The sequence below is a fragment of the Pinus tabuliformis genome, chromosome 2_2, assembly GCF_031772625.1.
Source record: "Pinus tabuliformis cultivar Carrire ecotype Pingquan chromosome 2_2, CPIR1, whole genome shotgun sequence".
NCBI lineage: Eukaryota > Viridiplantae > Streptophyta > Pinopsida > Pinales > Pinaceae > Pinus > Pinus tabuliformis.
In genome coordinates this window covers 715732835-715757278 of record NC_142300.1, presented here as the reverse complement: position 1 = coordinate 715757278, position 24444 = coordinate 715732835, and the positions used below count along the sequence as shown (strand labels likewise).

The window sequence follows — 24444 nt, the reverse complement described above, 5'->3', positions numbered from 1 at the left end:
TAGCCAATTCACAAGCTCTCCAAGTCTCTATTCCAATGTGTAATTCCTATGGAGGATAGCTTGTATTTAAAGGGGAATAAAGCCTCTAAAAATCGCGCAATCCCTTAAGGATCAGTTCCTAATTGCATGCACTATCAGTGCAACTCAGGAAAATATAAAACAAGTAGTACACTGTCCTTGCACTCTAGTCTCAACTAGGTCTTTCTAAGAATTGACATGCATGAGTTTTTGATGAGTAAATATTTAGTTAACTGGAGTAGCACTGGTGGAGTTCATTAGTGTCACCACTAATTGTTAACTCACTATTAGTTCTCTCAATCAGTTTGATAACTAATTTAATTGAACTGACTTGTGAAACTAAGTCTTCTATTTTACAACTCACAATTAACTCACACTAGACTCCTACAAAGTAGGGAGAACATATACATGAATTACAAAAGACTTTCAACTTGAATTTCCTAAGTTAAGTAAGTTTAATAAACTTAATTTAACTATTTTAAGTTGCTATGAGAATAGAATTCGAATTTAATTCGCAGTTTATTTCAGGGACAAATTAAACTAGAATTTCTTGTTGCCATTTCTCAACAAAAGTAATGTGTATTATGCTTGGTTACAGGTATTACTTCCTTTATTACAAAATGTTGTATGTATAAGTAATCTTTAAAATATGTTACCTATAATGAATACGAAATGCATGGTTTTGTGAATTATATGAACCAATTGATTTGAGCCTAAGGATCTTCATGTTTCTTTTGGTATGACTGGCAATTACTAGGATAGTGGTGGGGTTGAACATATATGTTGTATGCATTTGTAGAAGTGAGAAGACTAGGAGGTTCCCTTCATTGGAAACCTTAGAAACAAAGTTTAAAGCCATGTTTACGATTCTTTTGAAGGATAGTTTGTAGATCTATTGCTAAGACATTTTGAGGACCCTATTTCCTCAAGTGATAAGAAAAAATGTTGGATATTCTCTTTGTAAGCTTTGTTGTTAGAAGTAGGTGTTTGCATCTCAAAGGTGTGAGGAAAATATCATCTATTTTGGGGTCAAGTTATGGAGTTGGTCTTTGACCATGTTTTGTTTCTTGTGAGGATTCCTATTTAAGGGTAGTGGTTGAAAGCCTCTAAAGGTTAGTGATGAATTTTGTGTCCTAGATTTTTTCTGGGAATATTAATGCATAGGTGATTCCTTTTTAAGTTCTCGAATAAACTAGGAAACCCCCTTTTCTATATTATTTTTTCCTTAGAAAGATTTGGGGCTCAATTTGGAAATTTTGGGATTAGGGGCTTTTAGCCCCAACACCTTGTCACATGGGTTGGTGGGTCTATGAATACGAGCTTAGCTATAAAGGGCTTAAGTGTGAAGGACCATCAGGCAAACCTCAAGTCATCAAGACCTTTTTGGATTCTCAGTCATTGGTCACACAATAGCCTTGTGAATCATTACACTAGGACTTTGAACCCAAGATAACATTGTAATTGTCTTGGTGGCCTAGTGGATCAGTGTTTGGGGAATAGAAAATGGCATTGTCTACAACATGTCAATATTGGGAGAAGTTCCTAGTGACCCAGTGCTCGGTTAAAAATATATTGACTAAAAAAGTCTTGTTGTTTCTGTCAGTTAAAGTTTGTCTAGCGGATTGACTTAGAATTATGGAGACTCTTTCAAGTTTTCCCGATGGCCTAGTGGCTAGTGCACCAATGACCTGGTGAAACACCAACTAAATTTTACAAGGTTGATTCTATACTCTATTAATGAATAAATATGGAAGACTTAGGATTTATCATGTGATAGGATTGGAGATTTGGATTCTGTTGAGATTCAAACATCTGTTCATTCATTTTTTTTTTTTGTTAATGGATCTTAACAAAAAAAATTAATTCCAAATGCTAGTGAAGTAGGCCATGTGAAGCCCATGTGAGCACTGCTAGACCTACAGGAATGCAAGTGCTAATTTGGCAAGATGACGTGACATAAACGAGAGTTTCTAGGTGATGTGGCATGTTGGTGTGTTTTTGAAATGGCATGTTAATATGACAAGATGAAATAGAGAGATAGTACAAAGGAGTTAACATGTAGGTGAAAAATTTAGTGATTAGGTGGAAATGGCCATGTGGAATCTAAAAATCTAGATATTTAGAGTTTTACAAAATTGGGATTTTTCGGTTTTTAAGACTTAGAAGAATTTGAAAAGGTTAAATATTTGGATATCCAAATGAGTAGGGGTTTAACCTAGATTGAATTTTGTTATGTGGCATGGGGTGATCGAGTGTACAACGATGCCGACATGGAATCTTGATGGTAGATGATGTAGAGACAATGTTGACGACATATAATTCTTGATATCCAGAAGGACAATTTGTTGGTTTTACTAGGAAAAAGGAAATTCCCAAAGCTGAATAGATCCATATATTTGGAGTTTCGAGATGCATCCAAAAGTTTGAAGATCTAGAAATTATTGTAACCAATATTAATGGAAAACTCATATATGGATGTGTGCCTCAAGTCGATGTGTCCCTACGTGGTTTTAACAAATGGAAAATGATCGTCACATGTCAAGGATGTGTAGTTGACATGGCATTATAAGTGGGGACATAGTGGTAAAAGGATTTCCATGTGTTTACAACATGAAAATGTGTGGGTAATGATGTAATGTTTGGAAAGAGAAAATATTCGAAAGGCTACAAATTTTTTTCCAGAGCTTAGATTTGGAAGAAAAATACATTGTTGGGAATCTCTCAATGAGCATAAGGAGATGATGATCTCAAAAAGGATTTTCAAGGTGGTTGAAGTAAGAGGAATAATTAAAAACCCCTCTCAATAAACTAACCTTAGAGGTTGGGTCTAGACACCATGTTCCCTTAAATAGACCTTGAGGGGACTAGTTATGTTACAAAGTGGTATTAGAGTTGTGGTTCAAACACTAGGCCTTGAGAGCTAGATATAAATCACATAAATGAGTTTGAAGAAATATAGAGACTTGTTGTTTATGTTTGGAAGTAATAGTAACATATGGAGTTTACCTTGGGTAAAATATTATGTTGTTTTCTCAATTAAGAAGGCTCTCTAGGAAAAGAGAGTCACATTTGGAAAAGTTGTGCATCGAGGAAGGTTGTTTTATGAAGTATGGACTCTTATGATTGATGCTTAAATGGGAAAACCATAAGGTATATGAAAAGAGGAAAAGTGCAGTGGATGAAACTGCATGCAAGTGGATATGTTAATGTTGGACACATGTCATGGATGGTAAGGCATTGTAGCTTGGAGTTAAAAAATGTGGTTGGTGAAAAGAGATTATTATTGTACTATCATAAGATTTATATTAGTTTTGGGTTTGTTACTAATGAGAATACTAACATAATAATGAGTGTAAATTGCAACTATAGTAGAACTTCATTTATGGGTCAATGCATATATGGCCAAAGTAATTAAATATGCTAAAACGTCACATTCCTTTGCTTAAACTAACATTGGTGTGTTGTTTCAGCAAAAGAAAATATTTACAGGAGTAGAAAAGGAAGGAATTTTCAATAGGATGGTGCAAGAAAATTTGAGAAAGATTTCACACAACAGACAATATGTGTCCAATTAGGGAAATGTGGTTGAGGTGGTTGAGACCCCTCCTAATTTGGTAGAAAATTTGAGAATCATCAAGGTTGAATTTGAGAGTTGAAAGGCTAGTCATGGGAGGCTCATCGAAGCTTAAAAGGAGTAGATGAGGTCAATGAAACATTATTGCAACATCATGGATCATATACCACAATACGGGCAAGCATAATTGAAAGATGGTTCCTACCTCATTTTAAATTCAAACATATGGAATAACACCCAAAAATATAGAAAGAAGTGGGTCAAAGAAAAGGGAATTGAAATGTTGGGGGTGCAGAAAGGAGAAACTGATTGGCACAATGATAGGAACATTTTCAATGTCTAGGAGGCTACTACTATTGATTGAGTAGCCAAATTCATGCCAAATATTTATGTAATCAATAATAAAACCACCAATCCATAGTGGAGGAGATGAAAGGAAAGTGAGCATGCAAGGGCTTAGCCAGTGTAAATAGCTATATAAAGGTAACTGAGAAATTTAAAAAGCAAAAATCATGTCACATTAGTGGTGAGGATAAGAAAATTAAGGAATCAATGGAGAATCCTTCTAATATGGTTAGTAGTTAAAATAAATCCCATGGTAGGGCTACAAGACCTTATGTTAGTTAATAGGATAACATTGACATGAAAGAGTTATCTTGTAATATATGTATGCATAGGTGTGTAAGGGGGAGGGTTCCCCTAGACTGTTAAGAAGCACTTGAGTTTTTGAGTCTATTGAATACTTTAAGAAAATATAATTAAATTTTGTTTCATATGCTCAATAGGCTAAATTTTGAATGAACTTGCTAAGTTCCCTTGCTAAGTAAATACATAGTTGCATAAGAGGGCGGATTCAAAAATTTAAGAATTAGTCAAGGTGGAATTGACTAGGCTATTAGATAAATCAATGTAAGCCTAAGAATTATTTATTGACTATTGATCCCTTTGAAAACGAATGCATGAGTAAAATGAATTGCCTACCAAATTAATAATTTTTCATCACATGTTTTAATTGGTTGACTAACAAATGATCTGTGATAAAGTAATGCATAGGAAAAGATGTAGATTAAATTTCTTAGAAATTTGATATTAAATGCCACTTATTTGAAGTGTGTTTTAGGGAAATGAAGTTCCTTCAATCATAAAAAGAACCTTGAGGATAATTACAAGACAATGCATGTCAAGAAGTCCAAGGAAGGAGCGAGTGGAATCATTGAGAAACCTTCGGCTAAGAATACATTATAATGGAAACCATGCAAATTGCAAGTAGAAAAATTTGAGTATGGCATGAAATGTGAGCCATTTTAGGGAAACAAAGTTCCTTCAATCATACAAAGAAACTTGAGGATAATGAAAACATAATGCATGTCAAGAAGGCCAAGGAAGGAGCTAGTGGAATCATTGAGAAAACTTCAGCTAAGAATACATGATGATGGAAACCATACAGGTTACAAGTAGAAAAGTTTGGGTATGGCATGAAATGCGAGCCCTTGATGAAGGATGAACGTGTTATCATATACAAGGATCCAAACTTATGAAAAGAGTTTCATGCTTGTGAGATCTGACTCTATATGAAACAGGTTTGGAAAACAAAATTTTCGTTTGAAACTTTTAGGATATATCTCATGAAAAATTGTATGTTGTCATAGGTAAGATGATGAATCTACTTAGGAGGGATAGATAAAGTTTGTCAAGTAGATAGCTTGAGAACAAGGACACTATAGTGACATTGTGTCTTTATGACATGCCTTGATCACCATGAGTAATGACATGTAAACTATGTATAGAAAGCTAGAGTTTACCTTAGATATAGGACACTATGAGCCTCTTTGGTCTTCCTGTTCAAGAAATCCTTTGTTAGGTAGATTTCTTGAATGACTGTGTAGTAGAGAAGGGGATTTATTGAACCTAAAAGAGTGAGTGACAAAGTGGATACTTGAATGAATATGTTGTGGGATATTTATGTTACATGTTAGTTGGGATCTTGAGTTTGTATGGGCATGTTTGATGCAAGTGTTGAGCTAAATTTTTACATGTGGAAGCCTTGTGAAGCAAAGGAAAACCGTACATATAAGTATTGAGTTGAAATTTCAATTGTTGAAATGCATGTAATTAAGATCTCCTATAGGAATACCAATGGATGTGTTAGAGCCTAGATCGACCTCAGGCTGAAGGGAGGCAATCTTAGGATAACCACAAACCACGATTAACCTGGTAGCTATCCCTACTAGGTCGGGAGAGGGCTCTCTCCTTGTCAATATCAGTTGAGATGACTGAAATGAATGTGGATTTTAGGCTAGGTATAGTAGCTCTAGGGTTTTTTGGACTTTTTTGGGTTGAAACAGCAAGAGAAAGGATGATTTGGATTATGGCATCAATGTCAGTTTCTGCTCGAAAACCTGGGGCAAATTAAGTGCCATGTTCAGCCAAGTGAAGATTGTAAATGTGAGAAGTATAAGGGAGAAAGCCCATTGCCCTGTAGGCATCAAACAAAGGATGGATCTGTAGTAGCAACTTTAGATGAAAGAGAATAACGAGGTTGCTCAACAGAGCATCTAGCAACAGATGAATTCTACTAAAACTACCATTACAACTAACAACTAAATCATCATGAATGGAGCATCATTATGGATGAATTCCTAACATATCAGTTAGATAATGTTGAAACAAAGGAGAAAAACATAATGTGTAAATGAATTACAGGAGAAAAAGCATACTGAACATTTAAGCACCGTGATGAATCCCAGGCCTAAAGAGCAAAAACTGCTTTAAACTGCTTTATTATGATATTTAATAAAACATTAGATAGTCCAAATGCTTCTTCCTGCTGCAAAAATCGAACCCCTATCTTTTAAAAATAATCCTATACATAATATTACATATTAATTATTGATTCCTAAACATAGAAATAAAAATATTTAAAATATAAAAAACAAACAAAAACCTAAATATGTTTTTATCCGGTCAAATTACCTAAATTAAATTATAACAAAATAACTAATTAAATCTCAAAAATAAAAAAAGGAACAATTAATTTGCTGCCACAAGTCGGATTTCCAAATTCTGTTTTGGAACATTGTTGGAAATCAGGGATAATCTAGGATGATTAAATCACCCTCCACCCGCGCTCTGTAGATGCCTTGGGTTCCTAAAATATTTGCCATTTGTTCATTGAGTGTTTCAAATACTACCAGCTCTCCTTTAAAAACTCGATGTTGTTGATCTCATAGCTAAAACACTTGTCATCTATTCCTAGAAAACATGAATGCCAAGAGGACATGTGAAGTCAGCTCTACGAAGGGCAGCATCAGTGTGGTCAGCTTCTCTTAGCACATAATCAAGATAATTCTGGTCTAAAAACGTTCTCCTGCTCCCTCATGGTGTAAATATTCAAGCCCTGGATCTATCCCACGATAATCAATATTAGATAACAACCCATTCCTCATAGGAAATGGATCAGCAGGAGGCAGAGCCTGTCTCTAACACATAGAAACATATGAATCTAATGCTCCTCCTTGTTTTAATAAATCATTTGCCTCCAACGATTTTCATTGGTTCCAATTTGTTTTTTTTTCTATTGTTAGAGAAATTTTATTGGCTAAAATATGTTCCTCCTCATTTATTCAACTGTTTCCTTCATGGAAGTTGTTGGCCGCTACTTAATGAAAGCTTTTGCTGCCTCCAAAGAAACTTTAAAGGGTGGCCTGTACTTCTCAATGAATTATTTAAGCTCTATTGGAGAAGTTATTTTTTAACAAATCATCTGGAGTTTGAAGATGGTGTCCACTCGATCAGTACAGACATCTCATCACCTGGTGCAGGAAAACAACCATATCTAATAGATGAAGCCTTAGAGCAACCCAATAAATTAAGAAAATTGAACCAACCCTTTGTCCCTCCACTTCACTTTTTGACCATCTGAAGGTGTGTACTACATTTGGAGTCAAAACTGGAGGCTTTGACAAATGAAGAACTTTGAATGTGTAAGGCATGTTGATTTGTTGATAGTTGAAACCCTGCTGCTTGATGAATTTTTGTCGAATAGTAGATATGACTCCATCAGCTCCAACAAGCAGATTGTATTGGACAGGCTCCACATTTCTTCTGCCAAATGTCACAGTATGGGCATCGGAATCTGCCCAAGCACAATGCTTCTCAAAGTGAATCTGTCAAAGATATACAAGCTTTTGTCACCTGGGTAGGCCTCTAAAAGCTCTAAATGATCCTTTGGATAGCAGTTCCTCAATTCAGAGATAAGAGTACTAGCAAGTGCTTTCTGGCTTATCATGAGAGATGGTTTATCAGGATTGCGCTTCATGGAAATGTTTTGAGAACCAGTATGCACAACAAATTGAGATGTAAGAATCCCTTTTTCCTTCACAGCCTCCCATAGACGATCTATATGATTGAGAACATGGCCCCCCCTTGCACTTAAACCCACAGAATACTGCCTTATCTTATACCATCGCCAATAAATTAGTAGATTGGTAATCATGAGATGCAATCAAGGAAGAGTTGCTTAAGGAAGTTGTGCCCTTCTCGAGAGATGATGTGATTGTTGTTTCTATTTATTGCCCAAGTGTGAGCACTATGCATAGGGCCACACTTCCAGAAGCATAGCGCCCAACCTAGGAGTGTAGCGCCACACTTAGGAACATTCTGATCACATCTTTCACAATAACAGGTTCCATCCCCATAATTGCTAACTTTCTTGTGGCACTGCCTTTCTCCAATGAACAAAGGGCACGTAGTATAGCAAAAGTTGTCTGTCTTTATAAAAGATAAGGTCGCTTTTACAAAAATCTAGTCACGCTTCTCAGATCTACCAAGTCCTTCATCCTTAATTTGAGAAACCATCTTACACATTTCCATTCTTCCCCCGGATGTCAATTCTCTAGTAATAGACTGAGAAGCAATGCTCTTCCCCTCTCTCTCAAACCAGTCTCTCAATCGACGAGCCTCTGGAAGGTCTAGGTTTATAGCAAGTTGGGTTGTGGAAATTTTACCCATAGATTTCCCACTAAAATCACTAATCCATCTAGCTTTCACAGCCAATATGGAGAAGGATCTAGAATCACATAACTCTTGAATCTGCTGACCCGCCTTATTGCAGAAGGCACCCCACATAGCGAGCTCCACACTGCGACCTGACATGTCCTTCATTTGAAGAGACCTTTTCTGAGTCTCCATGCCATTTTTTCTCATTATTATACTCGATGGATTGATTAAGATTACAACACCAATGACATCTACCATAGAATTGTTCTCAATGTTCTCAACTTCACTTATTGGTATAAAATTGAAATGCTGCTTTGGTATTGAGTTGTCATCCTCAAAACATGGTTCTATTGTTGAAGTAGACTCCAAGAAAATTTCCCAGTCATTCTTTAGATGATTGAAAATTTTTTGTGTGGGTTTTAAACTTACCTTTGAGATTATATAAACTTTCCCACTTTATATCTGATCATAAAACTGATCAGAAGCAACATTAAAACATGTTACTCATATTTCCCCATCATCATAGTCTAGCAGATCAAAAGTAAAGACTTTTCCATCTCTTTTTGCATTGTTATAGTGACGAAGTTCTCCTTTAGAAGTGACTCTAGCCTTTATTTTCCATCGGCCCTTATAAGGATTCAATACTCCAATAGGAATAATTCTTGCAGGAGCCTCATTTCTAGCGATCGATCCTCTGCTAGAATACATGGGAGGTGGTTGATAGGAAGCGGAAATAGTTGGATGACCATATGGATTGGAGGCATCATTCATTCCTCTATAAATTTCTCCACGTAATCCCCCAACTACTGGGATTTGCATTTGATGAAGTGGCGGTGCAGGCCTTATATATGAACCAGTTCCAGCTCCAAAAATATGTGAGGGCATGGGTACTGCAGCATTGGGCTCATTCCTTTGATACACTCCATTTACTGGTTGAGCCTCCACGTTTATATTTGGCACCATTCTTGGTCCTGGATTGAAAGAAATTCCATATGACTGCCCTAGTTGTGCTTGTGGTTATCTAGGCCCTGTGTTGAGAGAACTTCCATAAGACTGCACTGCTTGGGCTTGTGGTGGAGGTTGAGCCTGAGGAAAAAACTGCATTGGCATTGCAGCCCTCTGATGTTGCTACTACTGAGCACTTGCATTTGCATCTATGAGTTGTTTTGGTTCACCAACGATGTCACACTTAGGTATCACAATTTCCATGTTCAAAACTATGATAATCCTTAGTCTTTCCAATAGTTGAAGCAACAAAAATTAATATCGAAACATAAGGTTTCGATATTGCCTTTCTCACATATAGCCCACAGACATCCAATGTAGGTAGACAACCCTAACAACTGGCTTGCACTTAACCAATCACAGGTCCGTGATGAATAGTAAATGAAGCTTTTCTCCTTTTTCCTGCAACCTACAAAACCTAGAAATTGCTCGAGAAGCATCAACACAACTAGGATGTGCAACAACTGAGCCTCCGTTGCAGGTGCAAGGATGAATCATTGCCTCGTGATCTTCATTGTCCTCACACCCACAGATACAACAAACTTGCTCCTCTGCAACCATCTCACTGTGTTTTGAGTCATTGCATATGTCTTTAAGTGAAATTTTGCTATAAAATCCCTTAAGGCATTTCGTTATTCAGCCTTAACAAGGCCCTATGAAAGCCTTTCACTCCAGATCATGTTGCTCAAATAAAAACCATGTTGTTGAAGCATTTTAGGTAGGCAGATAGACACAAGCTGATGAATTGTCAAGCTTGGAAAAGATGTAAGTAAGGATGACAACAAATACTGAATGAACATCTATAAATCTTCAAGTAATTCCTCTCTAGAACCATGAGACCAGCAACTGTAAACTTTTCACCAGAAATATCCCTGTCAACAATGTACCTTGCCCTCTGCACAGGATACCTCTTTCAATCAAGGTATAGAAACGAGCTCACCATATGTTTGAGATGAAGATTAGTAGCACAGTAATAGGCCTTCAAATGCTATATTCTCTCCTTCTCCATCATAATCCAGCCACAAGACTAGCCACTGACATTTCCTAGCTTCTTCTGGATCATTCAATATCTGAACCGCTGCGCAGGAGATCTTTGAGTCAATCACTCATTCGGTCATATCTTTTGATCCGGGAGCCGGTTTTTGGAGTGTAATATACCGTTGGAAAGCTCTTTCCGAGCTACTCCTGATGAACAGACTTATGACATGTTTTGTGTTGATTATCATGTGCAAAACATCTGACAAAACCAGACATAGTAAGAGCTCATGTTGTTCCCTCATGATAGGCTGCGAAGACTAGAACTAACATCATCTCCATTGGGGATGGCAACTCCTTGGAGGTGTCAAGAACACCATAGACCAAGTGCCTCATCCATTGGGTGGTCAAACAGCTGCAAACTCAAAACAACTCATGCCAATCCAAACATACACATACTGCAACCTGTACATAACAAATATCGAAAACTGAAATGCTGCCTTTGACAACTTATTTATTTACAAATCTACCATACTTTGTTGCAAAACCAATAGATCAAGTGATGTTGTAATGCCATATCAACCAATCAAGTAACTGTGATAATGATGTTGTTTTTTGATAGTGTTTGAACCAGAAGATATTTGGAAATCCTACCAATAGTATATACCCATAGTATCTCTGGCTCTGTAAAAGGCAACCTGGTTTTTCTTTCAACTTAAAAATATATTCCATATATGCTGCTATGGGATCATAGAAACCAGATTCTGTTTGTTTCACCAAATCATTAACATATGCTCTTGGCTGGAGATTGTCACATCCTCGCTGTAAATCATAACATCCTTCAATCCAACCATCCAAGGGTGGCCTTATATTTTCTTCTTTGGGAGGAGGGAGAGTTTCCAAGAACTGTTTAGGGTCTTGGAATTCATGTGATTTAATTTGAACATCCCATAATTCAATTTCATTTTCCAATCTTTCAACCACTAAGCCAAGAAAACAATATTTATTCTCAGGTATGAGTCGGCTGGATTTCAAGCTAAGAAATAATGATGTTAAAAAACTCTGATCAATATGAAATTTTGCTATCTCATCCCTTAAAATCAATAACATTTCACTAGATAACGGATTTGCCACTTACCCTGTCATCGGTGATTACCATCATCGTTCTGAAAACTGGATTCTTTGGCAGTGAAGTCGAAGCTCAGGATCTTGAACATTGGAGTCATCAGGTAGATGATTTCAACCTTCATATGTGTGTGACTGTTGTCCACCATCAACAATCAGATTTGCAACTTCAATGATCTTTCCCGGAGAAGATCTGTCACCTCTTCCCCAGTATGGTCGCCACTACGTTAGAGCCTAGATCGACCTCAGGTTGAAGGGAGGCAATCTTAGGATAACCACAAACCACGCTTAACCTAGTAGCTAGCCCTACCAAGTCGGGAGAGGGCTCTCTCCTTGTAAATATCAGTTGAGATGACTGAAATGAATATGGATTTTAGGCTAGGTATAGTAGCTCTAGGGTTTTTTGGATTTGTTTAGATCGAAACAACAAGAGAAAAGATGATTTGGATTATGGCATAAATGTCAGTTTTTGCTAGAAAACTTGGGGCAAATTAAGTGCCATGTTCAGCCAAGTGAAGATTGTAAATGTGAGAAGTATAAGGGAGAAAGCCTACTGCCCTACAGGCATCAAACAAAGGATGGATCTATAGCAGCAACTTTAGATGAAAGAGAATAACAAGGTTGCTCAACAGAGCATCTAGCAATGGATGAATTTTGCTAAAACTACCATTACAACTAACAACAAAATCATCATGAAAGGAGCATCATTATGGATGAATTCCTAACATATCACTTAGACAATGCTGAAACAAAGAAGAAAGACATAATGTGTAAATGAATTACAGGAGAAAAAACATACTAAACATTTAAGCATTGTGATGAATCCCAGGCCTAAAGGGCAAAAACTTCTTTATTATGATATTCAATAAAACTTTACATAGACCAAATTCTTCTTCCTGTTGCAAAAATCGAACCCCTATCTTTTAAAAATAATCCTATATATAATATTACATATTAATTATTGATTCCTAAACATAGATATCAATATAATTAAAATAGAAAAAACAAACAAAAACCTAAATATGTTTTTATGTGGTCAAATTACCTAAATTAAATTATAACAAAGTAACTAATTAAATCTCAAAAATAAAAAAGGAACAATTAATTTGCCACCACAAGTCGGATTGCCAAATTCTGTTTTGGAACATCGCTGGAAATTAGGGACAATCTGGGATGATTAAATCACCCCCCACCTGTGCTCTGTAGATGTCTTGGGTTCCTAAAATCTTTGCCATTTGTTCATTGATTGTTTCAAATACTGCCAACTCTCTTTTAAAAACTTGATGTTGTTGATCTCATAGCTAAAACACTTGTCATCTATTCCTAGAAAACATGAACACCAGGAGGACATGTGAAGTCAGCTCTATGGAGGGCAGCATCAGCGTGGTCAGCTTCTCTTAGCACATAATCGAGATAATTCTGGTCTAAAACACATTCTCCTGCTCCCTCATGGCGTAAATATTCAAGCCCTGGATCTATCCCACGATAATCAATATCAGATAACAACTCATTCCTCACAAGAAATGGATCAGTAGGAGGCAGAACCTGTCTCTGACACACAAAAACATATGAATCTAATGCTCCTCCTTGTTTTAATAAATCATTTGCCTCCAACAATTTTCATTGGTTCCAATTTGTTTTTTTCTTTTTCTATTGCTAGAGAAATTTTACTAGTTGAAATATGTTCCTCCTCATTTATTCAACTGTTTCCTTCATGTAAGTTGTTGGCTGCTACTTAATGAAAGCTTCTGCTGCCTCCAAAGAAACTTTCAAAGGGGGCATGTACTTCTCAATGAATTCTTTAAGCTCTGTTGGAGAAGTTATTTTTTAACAAATCATCTGGAGTTTGAAGATGGTGTCCACTCGATTAGTATAGACATCTCATCACCTGGTGCAGGAAAACAACCATATCTAATAGATGAACCCTTAGCGTGACTGGTGCACTTTCATTTGCATCTATGAGTTGTTTTGTTTCAGCAACGATGTCACACTTAGGTATCACAGTTTCCATGTTCAAAACTATGATAATCCTTAGTCTTTCCTGATCTGAAATTCACTCGTGAGTGATCTCAGTTAAATAAATAATGAAAGAAGGTATTGCAGACTCATGTGCTGGTGTGTGTCTATGTTATTTTAGGCAACGGATTGATCAAATTGTGAAATACACAGACAATGGAAAATGGAAAACAGTAAGGGAAACACAGTAAGCAAAGACAAGAACACAATGCATTAATAAGGAGTTCACCCGATTCTCCAGGGCTACGTCTCCGGTCCAGCTTTCAGTGGTGGCCTTCAGTGGGGCCCGCCTTTCTCCTTAGCGCTTTCCCTATGGTTTCCCAGCTTCCCATGTGACCAAGCGCTCGAGGCTTAATGGCCTCCATTTCCCGATCCAGGCTTCCTAACTTCCAGTTTTTCCTCCTGCGCAGTCTCCATGGGCCTCGGTTAGCCCGCTTTGACTGAGGTCCTCGTCGTTCCTTGCTGACTACAAATTGCCATTGTCCAAAGGTCTTCTTGATAGCTCTTTGTTCATAAATTTGAAGTCTGTCCTGATTTGATACAGTCATGGCACTTGATAATTTTTCATGGATCCAATTCGGATCATGGCCTTCCCATTGAAAAAGCTTTTGGACCACCAAAAGTTGGTTTTCAAGCATCGACTAAGTGAGGGTACAATTGTCTCACTTGTACAATCTCTATCCACTTTGCACTGCTCGGCTTTGAACCCTTGAGCCCTACTCTGAGGTACTAAACATCTCCTCTGCGCGTCGTCCTCACCTTCCTATCCAGAATTGTGTCTTCCTGCAATTCATTAAGATATTCAGGTAGCAGGTCATCAATAGAAGGTAATTGACTTTGCTCTTCGGGATCCTCAATTAGTGAGGATTCAAACAATCTCAAGAAATATGCATTTACGACTGAGTAGATGTGCATGTAAGCTGGTAGATCAGGGCGAAAATCATTCTCACCAATCTTCTCAAGTATCTTGAAGGGTCCATACCTGATAGGCTTTAGCTTTTTACCTTCACCTTGCATCCTGTCTTTGCTAATATACAGCCAGACTTGGTCACCAACTTGGAAACTATGCTCCATTCGATGCTTTTCATGCCTTGCCTTATATTTGGCTTGGCTCTTTTCCATCTGTTCCTGTACTGCCTGGTGGATCTCTTGGATTTGTTCAATGAACCTAATTTCCCTGTCCACATCACTGTGTCCCTCAACTGTGGTGTCTTTACCAAAGACAAAATCCAAAGGAGACCTTCGTGTGAAACCAAAACAGGTCTCAAAAGGAGATCTCTATGTAGAAGAATGTTTTTCTCTGTTGTAAGCATGTTGCACATAACATAAGTGTTCATCCCAAAGCTTAGGATGATTGCTGCAATTTCCTCTGAGTAATTGGATCACTGTCCTGTTAACTACTTCTGTCTGGCCATCCGTTTGTGGATGAAAAGCTATGCTTTTCTCCAGTTTGGTGTCCATCAGTTCCCATATACTTGAGCAAAACTTCCCCACAAATCGGGTGTCTCGATCAAATACAATGGAAGTGGGTAATCCAAAATGAACCCATACATGTTCAAAAAACAATTTTGTAGTTTGTTCAGCTGTAATATGTTTATTACAAGGTATCAAAATACACATTTTGCTAAACCTATCCACAACAACATATAGATAATCATGACCTTTCCTAGATTTAGGCAGTCCTCCAACAAAATCCATGGAAACACTTTCCCAAGGGTGAGAAGGAACTGGTAATGGAGAGTATAAGCCTATTTTTCTATTGCTGGGCTTGCTTTTAGCACACATAGTACACCCTCTTACATATCTAGAAACTATCTCATTCATTTTTGGCCAATAACAAAATATTTGCAGCTGTGCAACTGTTTTACTTACCCCAAAATGACCTGATATTAGAGAAGTGTGTGCTTCTCGAATTATCTTTACTCTTTCAGTTTGTGGAATGCATAAATTCCCACAATGGTATAAGAGTCGGTCCTTTACATGATAATCCAATTCTTCTACTCGTTTGCCTTGACTTAAAGTTGCATATACATCTTTAAAGTCTATATCTTGAGCATATTGTTCAATGTAACTCTCATGTAACATAGAATTATGCTCAAGTATAGTAGATGCATTTATAATGTGTCTAGATAACATATCTACAACTTTATTGTGTATGCCCTTTTTATATCTGATGACTAAATGAAACTGTTGTAGAAAACCCACCCATCTACAGTGTCTTGCTGCAACTTAGTTTGGGAGTGTAGATATTGAAGTGGTTGATGATCAGTATTTATTACTGTCTCTTTGCCCATTAAGTAATGTTTCCACTTTTTCACACTCTATACTAATGCATACAATTCTTTATCATATGTAGGATAGTTAACTACTGCAGAATTAAATATCTCAGAATGATAACATATTGGTTTACCATGATGTGTCAACACTGCTCCCATGGCATAGTCACTGGCATCCGTTTGGATCTCAAATGGTCTTTGAAGATCAAGCAGTGCTAGTACAGGTGTTGTACTAATCTTTTCTTTCAAGGTGTCGAAGGCTTTCTGCTGTTTGCCTCCCCACTGAAACACCTTGTTCAATCCTGTTAAAGCATGTAAGGGAGCTGCAATTGAGGAAATTTTAGAAATGAACTTCCTCCAATATTGTGCTACTCCTAGGAAGCTTCTAACTTCTGTAGCAGATTTGGGTTTAGGCCAGTTTACCATCACTGCCACCTTAGAGGGATCTATCTTCAATTCACCATCCCCTACTATATGACCCAAATAATTTAGAGATGTTTTTCCAAATTCACATTTTGAGAGTTTAACATAAAGTTTTTCTCTTTTCAAAACATCTAGTGTCTGCTTAACATGCTTTAAGTGTTCTTCCCACGTTTTGCTAAATATCAGAATGTCATCCAGATACACAATAACAAAATCATCAAGAAAAGGTCTAAGTACATCATTCATTAATCTCATGAAAGTAGCAGGAGCATTAGTTAAGCCAAAAGGCATAACCAGCCACTCATACAATCCCTGCTTTGTTTTGAAAGCAGTCTTCCATGCATCTTGTTTTGCAACTCTGACCTGATGGTATCCACTATGCAAGTCTAGCTTGGAGAAATAAACAGCTTCTTTCAATTGATCTAAAAGATCATCTATGCGAGGAATGGGATAACGATTTTTGATTGTTATCTTATTTGGTGCTCGGTAATCAATGCACATTCTCCACGAGCCATCTTTCTTTCTCACCAAAACGATTGGTGACCCACAGGGTGATGTGCTAGGTCTGATGAACCCCTTCTCGAGCAACTCCTGCACCTGCTTCTTGATTTCAACATTCTCTAAATTGGATAACCTATACATTCCAATGTTAGGTAATGGAGCATCTTGCTGCAAAATAATATCATGCACTATTTCCTTTTTGGGTGGCAGACCTTTCTTGAAACAAGATATCGTACTCTGAAACAACTTTTTCTAAGTTAGCTTGCTGTTTAGCATTACAACCTTCAAATACATTGGTTTTATCAGGTTTCTTTTCCTTTACAACCATCAGTAAGAATTGTTTGCATGAATTTATCATTCGTTTCATCTGCCTTGAGTTTATGAGAGTATAATTATTCTTGAGCTTATGAGCTCTTACAAAGTATTCGATTCCATCTTTAACAAGTAGATACTTGTTCTCAACTCTATAGAAAATATATTTTATATCATACAAGTAAGGACTTCCTAAAACAATTCCACATATATCCAAAGGAATTATGTCTAACTCAACCTCATCTACAAATGCTGACCCAAAAGAAAACTTGAGTTTGCATTGTCTAGTCACTTGTAGTTGTGCTTTATCATTCAACCATCCTAATGGGTATGGTTTCTTGTGAGGTGTAGTTACTAATCCCAACTTCTTTACAATTGCTTTAGAAATAAAATTTACTTGTGAGCCACTATCAAACAAAGTATCAATATTTTGATGTTTGGAAATAACTTGAATATGGAAAAGCTCATGTCTTTTTCTCTCATTTTCTTCATCAATAGTAGATTGTGCAAAATTACTAGTAGATGCTTTAAAATTCTTACCTCTTATACCTGTGGCTATAATGGTTGTCTCATCTCCTGAGTCTGACCCCATATCTTTCTGAATAGCTACAATAGTCTTCTTCTTCTTTCCCTCAAACTTCTTAGGTCTTAGCTCTGGATGCAGAATCCAACAATGCTCATCATCATGCCCAACCTTTTTACAGTGAGTGCATGAAGCCTTGCTTTTCTGTGCAGTGTTAGCCTTCCTTGATTTCCATTTCTGCTTTCTTTTCTCCTTATTCTTGCTTACAGTGGGTTGGAATGATCCCCCAACTTCTGGACTTCCATTCTCTCCTCTAGCTTCTAGATGAGTAGCTTGTACAGATACCTCATCTATACTAGTGGGATTAAACATGAGGATAGTGTGCCTCATGTGGTTGTGTAGACCACCAATGTACTTCAATAGAGTCTCAGGTGAGTCTAATGAGATTCATAGAATCAATTCTCTCTTTCTAAATTCTTGAGTGTACCCTTGCGCACTTTGCCCTTTCAATTGTCGAAGAGTTTGCCAACCCATCATGGCTTGCTACATGTAGGCTAATGGATAGAACTACTTTTTTATTGCAGAAACAAATTCACTCTAGATAGAGATAGTCTTACCATGTCTTTTCATGTCAGCTTGGGTCCTGCTTTCCCACCAAACCAAGGCACTGCCTCCAAGGTGTAGGCTTGCTAGTTGAATCTTGCTCTTGTTTGAATCGATATTCTGCACTCTGCAATAAACATCAATTTGTCTATTCCAATCATCGAGCTTTTATGCATTCAAATCTCCATCATATATAGGTAAATCAAATTTAACATCGAGTTTGATCAAAGATTCTTTCTATTTAGGGCTATTAGGAGGTGTGAGAAAGCTTTCCTCTTTCCCTTTGCCTTTTGAGTGGTCATGGGAATGTGACTCATCTTCTCCTTTGTCTTGTTTAGAGCCTGATGAATCTTCATCCTTATGTTTTCTAAAGTCCCTATACATTTCTTCTACCATGGACTTTATGGCTAGAAAACTATCTATGAATTGAGGGTCTGGCCCCTTAGAACCTTCCTCTGACATTGTCTTCTGAGGATAGACTCTCCCAATTTTAGGATTAGTTTTGACCAACTCTCCTTCTCCTAATTTGAGCTTTGATCTAGTTAGCATTCAACAGCTAAACCAACACAAGCTTGTCTAACCTTAATAGCCTAAAGCTCTGATACCACTTGATATGAAGTTCACTCGTGGGTGATCTCAGTTAAATAAATAATGAAAGAAGGTATTATAGACTCATGTGTTGGTGTGTGTCTATGTTATTTTAGGCAACAGATTAATCAGATTGCGAAATACACAGACAATGGAAAATGGAAAACAGTAAGGGAAACACAGTAAGCAAAGACAAGAACACAACGCATTAATAAGGAGTTCACCCTATTCTCCAGGGCTACGTCTCTGGTCCAGCTTTCAGTGGCGGCCTTCTTTATTGTGTCTTTAAAGCAAATATTTACAATGAGGAGCTCAACTTGAGACTCCTGAAATAGAGGATGCTTAGTAGGTTGGTTCTTGGATTCCCCAAGCCACTAGAGTGCATAGACTCTTTCCTTACCAAGTCTCGACCTCTCTGGTATTTAATGGGATGAGTCCAATGGTGCTCAATTCCCGACAAATATCCTCATAGGGATCTCTTGAACCTCTCAAGCTTGGTTCTGTGTGCCTGATGCTACCTTAGGTCAGCTCAGCTCTCTGTTTTCTACTTCTTGCTTCACTGTCTCCTTCGGATTTTCTATCACTGTTTTTCTTCTCCAGTTCTTCCTTATCATCCTCTGTTTTGTTTTGTTCTGTTTATTCATGGCTTAAAGCCAATCTGTCCTTGACTGTTTGCTTCCTCTTCCACCCATTCGGATTGCCTGCTGTTGTTCGCTTGGAGCTCCCTGCCCCTGCGTCATCGCCAACGTCTCATAGGTAGGTGGCCACTTGTCCTCTCACGAACTACGCCAGCTCTTCCTCAACGGTTCAGTATTTCATTTACACTGTGGAATGGTTCATCCGCCAACTCAGCGGACAAATCCGGTTTCTCCATCGGGCACAATCTCCGCCGTCAAATATAAAGCCCCCAGATCCTACGGTGTTCGCTCATTTCGCGCGGTTGACTTGCTCAACCGTTAACGCATGATGAGAGGTGGTTTTCTCTCTCATCTGCCGGACACGAGTTGTGTGATGAATGGAATCGCTCGTTTTCTGCCAAATCCATTTACTGCCCCAATGTGCCTCCGATATAACGTCAGTTTTGGAGCACGGGGCCCGCCTTTTTCCTTAGCACTCTCCCTACGGTTTCCTGGCATCCCATGCGACCGAGCGCTTGGGGCTTTTCCTTCTCGAGCAGTTTTGCCCACCTCGCGCATCAGAAATGGCCTATGTTTCCCGATCCAGGCTTCCTAATTGCCAATTTTGACTCCTGCGTGGTCTCCATGGGCCTTGGTCAACGCACTTTGACTGAGGTCCTCGTCGTTCGTTGCTGACTGCAAACTGCCATTGTCCAGAGGTCTTCCTGATAGCTCTTTGTTCATAAATTCGAAGTCTGTCCCGATTTGATTCATGACACTTGATAATTTTTCATGGATACAATTTGGATCATTTCCAATCGTTGAAGCAGCGAAAATTAATATGGCAACACAGCATTTCGGGATTGCCTTTCTCACATATAGCCCACAGACATCCAATGTAGGTAAACATCCCTAACAACTGGCTTGCACTTAACCAATCAAAGGTCTATGATGAATAGTAAATGAAGCTTTTCTCCTTTTTCCTGCAACCTACAAAACCTAGAAATTTCTCGAGAAGCATCAACACAACTAGGATGTGCAACAACTAAGCCTCCATTGCAGGTGAAAGGATGAATCATTGCCTTGTGATCTTCATTGTCCTCACGCCCACAAATATAACAAAATTGCTCCTCTACAACCATCTCACTGTGTTTTGAGTCATTGCATATGTATTTAAGTGAAATTTTGCTATAAAATCCCTTAAGGCATTTCATTATTTAGCCTTAACAAGGCCCTATGAAAGCCTTTCACTCCAGATCATGTTGCTCAAATAAAAATCGTGGTGCTGAAGCATTTTTAGGTAGGCAGATAGACATAAGCTGGTGAATTTTCAAGCTTGGAAAATATTTAGGTAAGGATGACAGCAAATACTGAATGAACATATATAAATATTCAAGTAATTCCTCTCTAGAACCATGAGACCAGCAACTGTAAACTTTTCACTAGCAATATCGCTGTCAACAATGTACCGTGCCCTCTGCACAGGATACCTCTTTCAATCAAAGCAGAGAAACGAGCTCACCATATGTTGAGATGAAGATTAGCAGCACGGTAATAGGCCTTCAAATGCTATATTCTCTCCTTCTCCATCACAATCCAGCCACAAGACCAGCCACTGACATTTCCTAGCTTCTTCTGGATCATTCAATATCTGAACTGTTGCGCAGGAGATCTTTGAGCCAATCACTCATTCGATCATATCTTTTGATCCAGGAGCCAGTTTTTGGAGTGTAATATACCGTTGGAAAGCTCTTTCCGAGCTGCTCCTGATGAATAGACTTATGACATGTTTTGTGCTAGTTATCATGTGAAAAACATATGAAAAAACCAGACATAGTAAGAGCTCATGTTGATCCCTGATGACAGGCTGCGAAGACTGGAACTAACATCGGCTCCATTGGGGATTGCAACTCCTTGGAGGTGTCAAGAACACCATAGACCAAGTGCCTCATCCATTGGGCGGTCAAACAAATACAAACTCAAAAAAACTCATACCAATCCAAACATACACATTAACAACCTGTACATAACAAATATCGGAAACTGAAATGTTGCCTTTGGTAGCTTATTTATTTACAAATCTACCCTTCTTTGCTGCAAAACCAATAGATCAAGTGATGTTGTAATGCCATATCAACCAATCAAGTAACTGTGACAATGATGTTGTTTTTTGATAGTGTTTGAACCATAAGATATTTGGAACTCCTACCAGCAGTATATACCCATAATATCTCTGGCTCTGTAAAAGGTAACCCGGTTTTTCTTTCAACTTAAAAATATATTCCATATATGATGCTATGGGATCATAGAAACCAGATTCTATCTGCTGCCCTAGCTCATTAACATATGCTCTTGGCTAGAGATTGTCACATCCTCGTTGTAAATCATAACATCCTTCAATCCAACCATCCAAGGGCAGCCTTATCTTTTCTTCTTTGGGAGGAGGGAGAGTTTCCAAGAACTGTTTAGGGTCTTGGAATTCATGTGATTTAATTTGAACATCCCATAATTCAATTTCATTTTCCAATCTTTCAACCACTAAGCCAAGAAAACAATATTTATTCACAGGTGTGAGTTGGCTGGATTTCAAGCTAAGAAACAATGATGTTAAAACACTCTGATCAATCTGAAATTTTGCTATCTCATCCCTTAAAATCAATAACATTTCACTAGATAACGGATTTTCCACTTACCCTGTCATCGGTGATTACCATCACCATTCTAAAAACTGGATTCCTTGGCAGTGAAGTCGAAGCTCAGGATCTTGAACATTGGAGTCATCAGGTAGATGATTTCAGCCTTCATATGTGTCTGACTGTTGTCCACCATCAGCGATCAGATCTGCAACTTCAATGATATTTCCCGGAGAAGAGCTGTCACCTCTTCCCCAGTATGGTCGCCACTATGTTAGAGCCTAGATCGACCTCAGGCTGAAGGGAGGGAATCTTAGGATAACCACAAATCATGCTTAACCTAGTAGCTAGCCCTACCAGGTCAGGAGACGGCTCTCTCCTTGTCAATCTTAGTTGAGATGACTGAAATGAATATGGATTTTAGGCTAGGTATAGTAGCTCAAGGTGTTATAGACATATTTGGGCACTGCAACCCCGATCACATATGGTGATAAATCAAGGGCTCTTAAACCCCTAAAAGTGTTGTTTCATACCCTAAAGGATCAAGGTCAACTGATTACATCATTTCCTAGAAGTTCTCCCTGAAAAACTACTCAGAAATAGTAAAAACTGGACCATATAGACTGCTCCATGCTAAGGGTGCGATGCATCTCTCCTATTACACACAAGGGGTGCGATGCATACTAAAAAGCCCTTCTGTAGGGTGTGATGAGCGAGAGCAGACAAATGACAGAGAAAGTTTGCTAGGTGGAAACTCAGAGAATCTTCTAGAAACTGCTCATATGACACTTGCCTCTCTGAATTCGCCCAAGGATGAGTAAGAGATCACGAAATCTCCAAGTGGAACCAAGAACTATCAGTCAAATGACACTAATCAAAATCCTAGAAGCTAACTCACCCCCCTGCAAATATATATATATATATATATGGATCCCTCATCCTAGAGATCCAGAGGCTGGAATTTGGTATTTTGTAAGGAAGTGTTGTTGGTTTCTCTGTGAAGCATTGTATTGTTGGGTGATCTAGCTTTTCATGAGGTGAAGAGGGCTTTCATGCTGGGAGGATGGTGCTGGATCAGACAGCTGGGTTGTAATCCTCTCTTCTACTTCTACTATCAATAAAGTTATTTGAGTTTTCCTCCATATACTTGTGTATCTCTGAATCTTGTATTTGTGTATACAATTGTATGGTTAATGTACATCTGATTCTACATTGTTTATGGCATTATAGATCACTATGCTTTGATGGTATTTTGTTGCCTTGCCTCTACAGCTGTTCTTTGAAGCAGGACAAGTGAGAAAGGAGTGGCGAAGTTCTATCAAAGGAGAGAGGAAACAAGCAAGGAGCCAAGTGAAAGACTAAGGTTGGTGCTCTCTGCTTCTCTCCCATCTATCTCCCATAAAGGAAAACACAAGTTACTTTGAATTGTTTATTTCTAATATAGCTACCCATCTTAGTGGGACTAGTAGATTTGAATAGACACTAGTTTTCTCAGAAACAAAATGGCGACTCTGCTGGGGAACGAATAGTTTGTTTGTTTGTTATTGTTGTTTGCTTTATAAACTGCGGACGAAGCCTGAAGTTAAGCCAGCTAGCCTTTGAACTGCTTTTGCTATGCAACTACAAAGTAGATCAACATTGCTTAAGTCAATCTTCGGGTTGGTTTATGAACTGAACATCTAACTTGCAAACATCCTAAGTGCCCTTGTGGTAGCTCAATAACCTCATTAGATCATACCTCTATACTTTGTGTTTATTGTCTATCATAAGCTCGGTCTAAATACCTGAACTTAGCTGCAAACTGTGGGTGAAAACCAAGCTCAATCTCGTCCCTAGACCATTGCACTGTCTCTCATTGGCAGTCTGGATGCATCGCACCTCCCGTGTGCTGCAGGTGAGATGCATCCCTATTTCCCTTAAGGACAGGTGTGATGATTGAATGAGACTGTTTCTCTCTCTAGATTTTGGTTTTTTCTTCATTGTTTTCAACTCTATTAATTAGTTTTGTTGCCTATGAACAGTATATCACTATTGAAGCCTTCTTCCTTTACATTATTCAGCCTCCATTGATAAGGAATTGTGAATGTTTTTTTTATGTATTTTTCATCATTTATAGTCCTCCTTTGAAAAAAGTAGCTTAATCGAACTGTCATCCTTTGATTCGAAAGTGTTGCAACTGTCATTTTCAGTCAAGAAAAATGGTGTCGTAAAGTCTTCCTCTTTTAGATAGTCAATTGTACTTTTTCCATTGTATTTG

General features: G+C 38.0%; 1 pseudogene; it reads right to left on the bottom strand.

Annotated features, from left to right (window-relative positions):
• Window positions 1-9553, bottom strand: part of LOC149194673 (replication protein A 70 kDa DNA-binding subunit A-like) — a 91472-nt pseudogene extending 81919 nt beyond the window's left edge.
• Between the last annotated feature and the right edge of the window lie 14891 nt (window positions 9554-24444).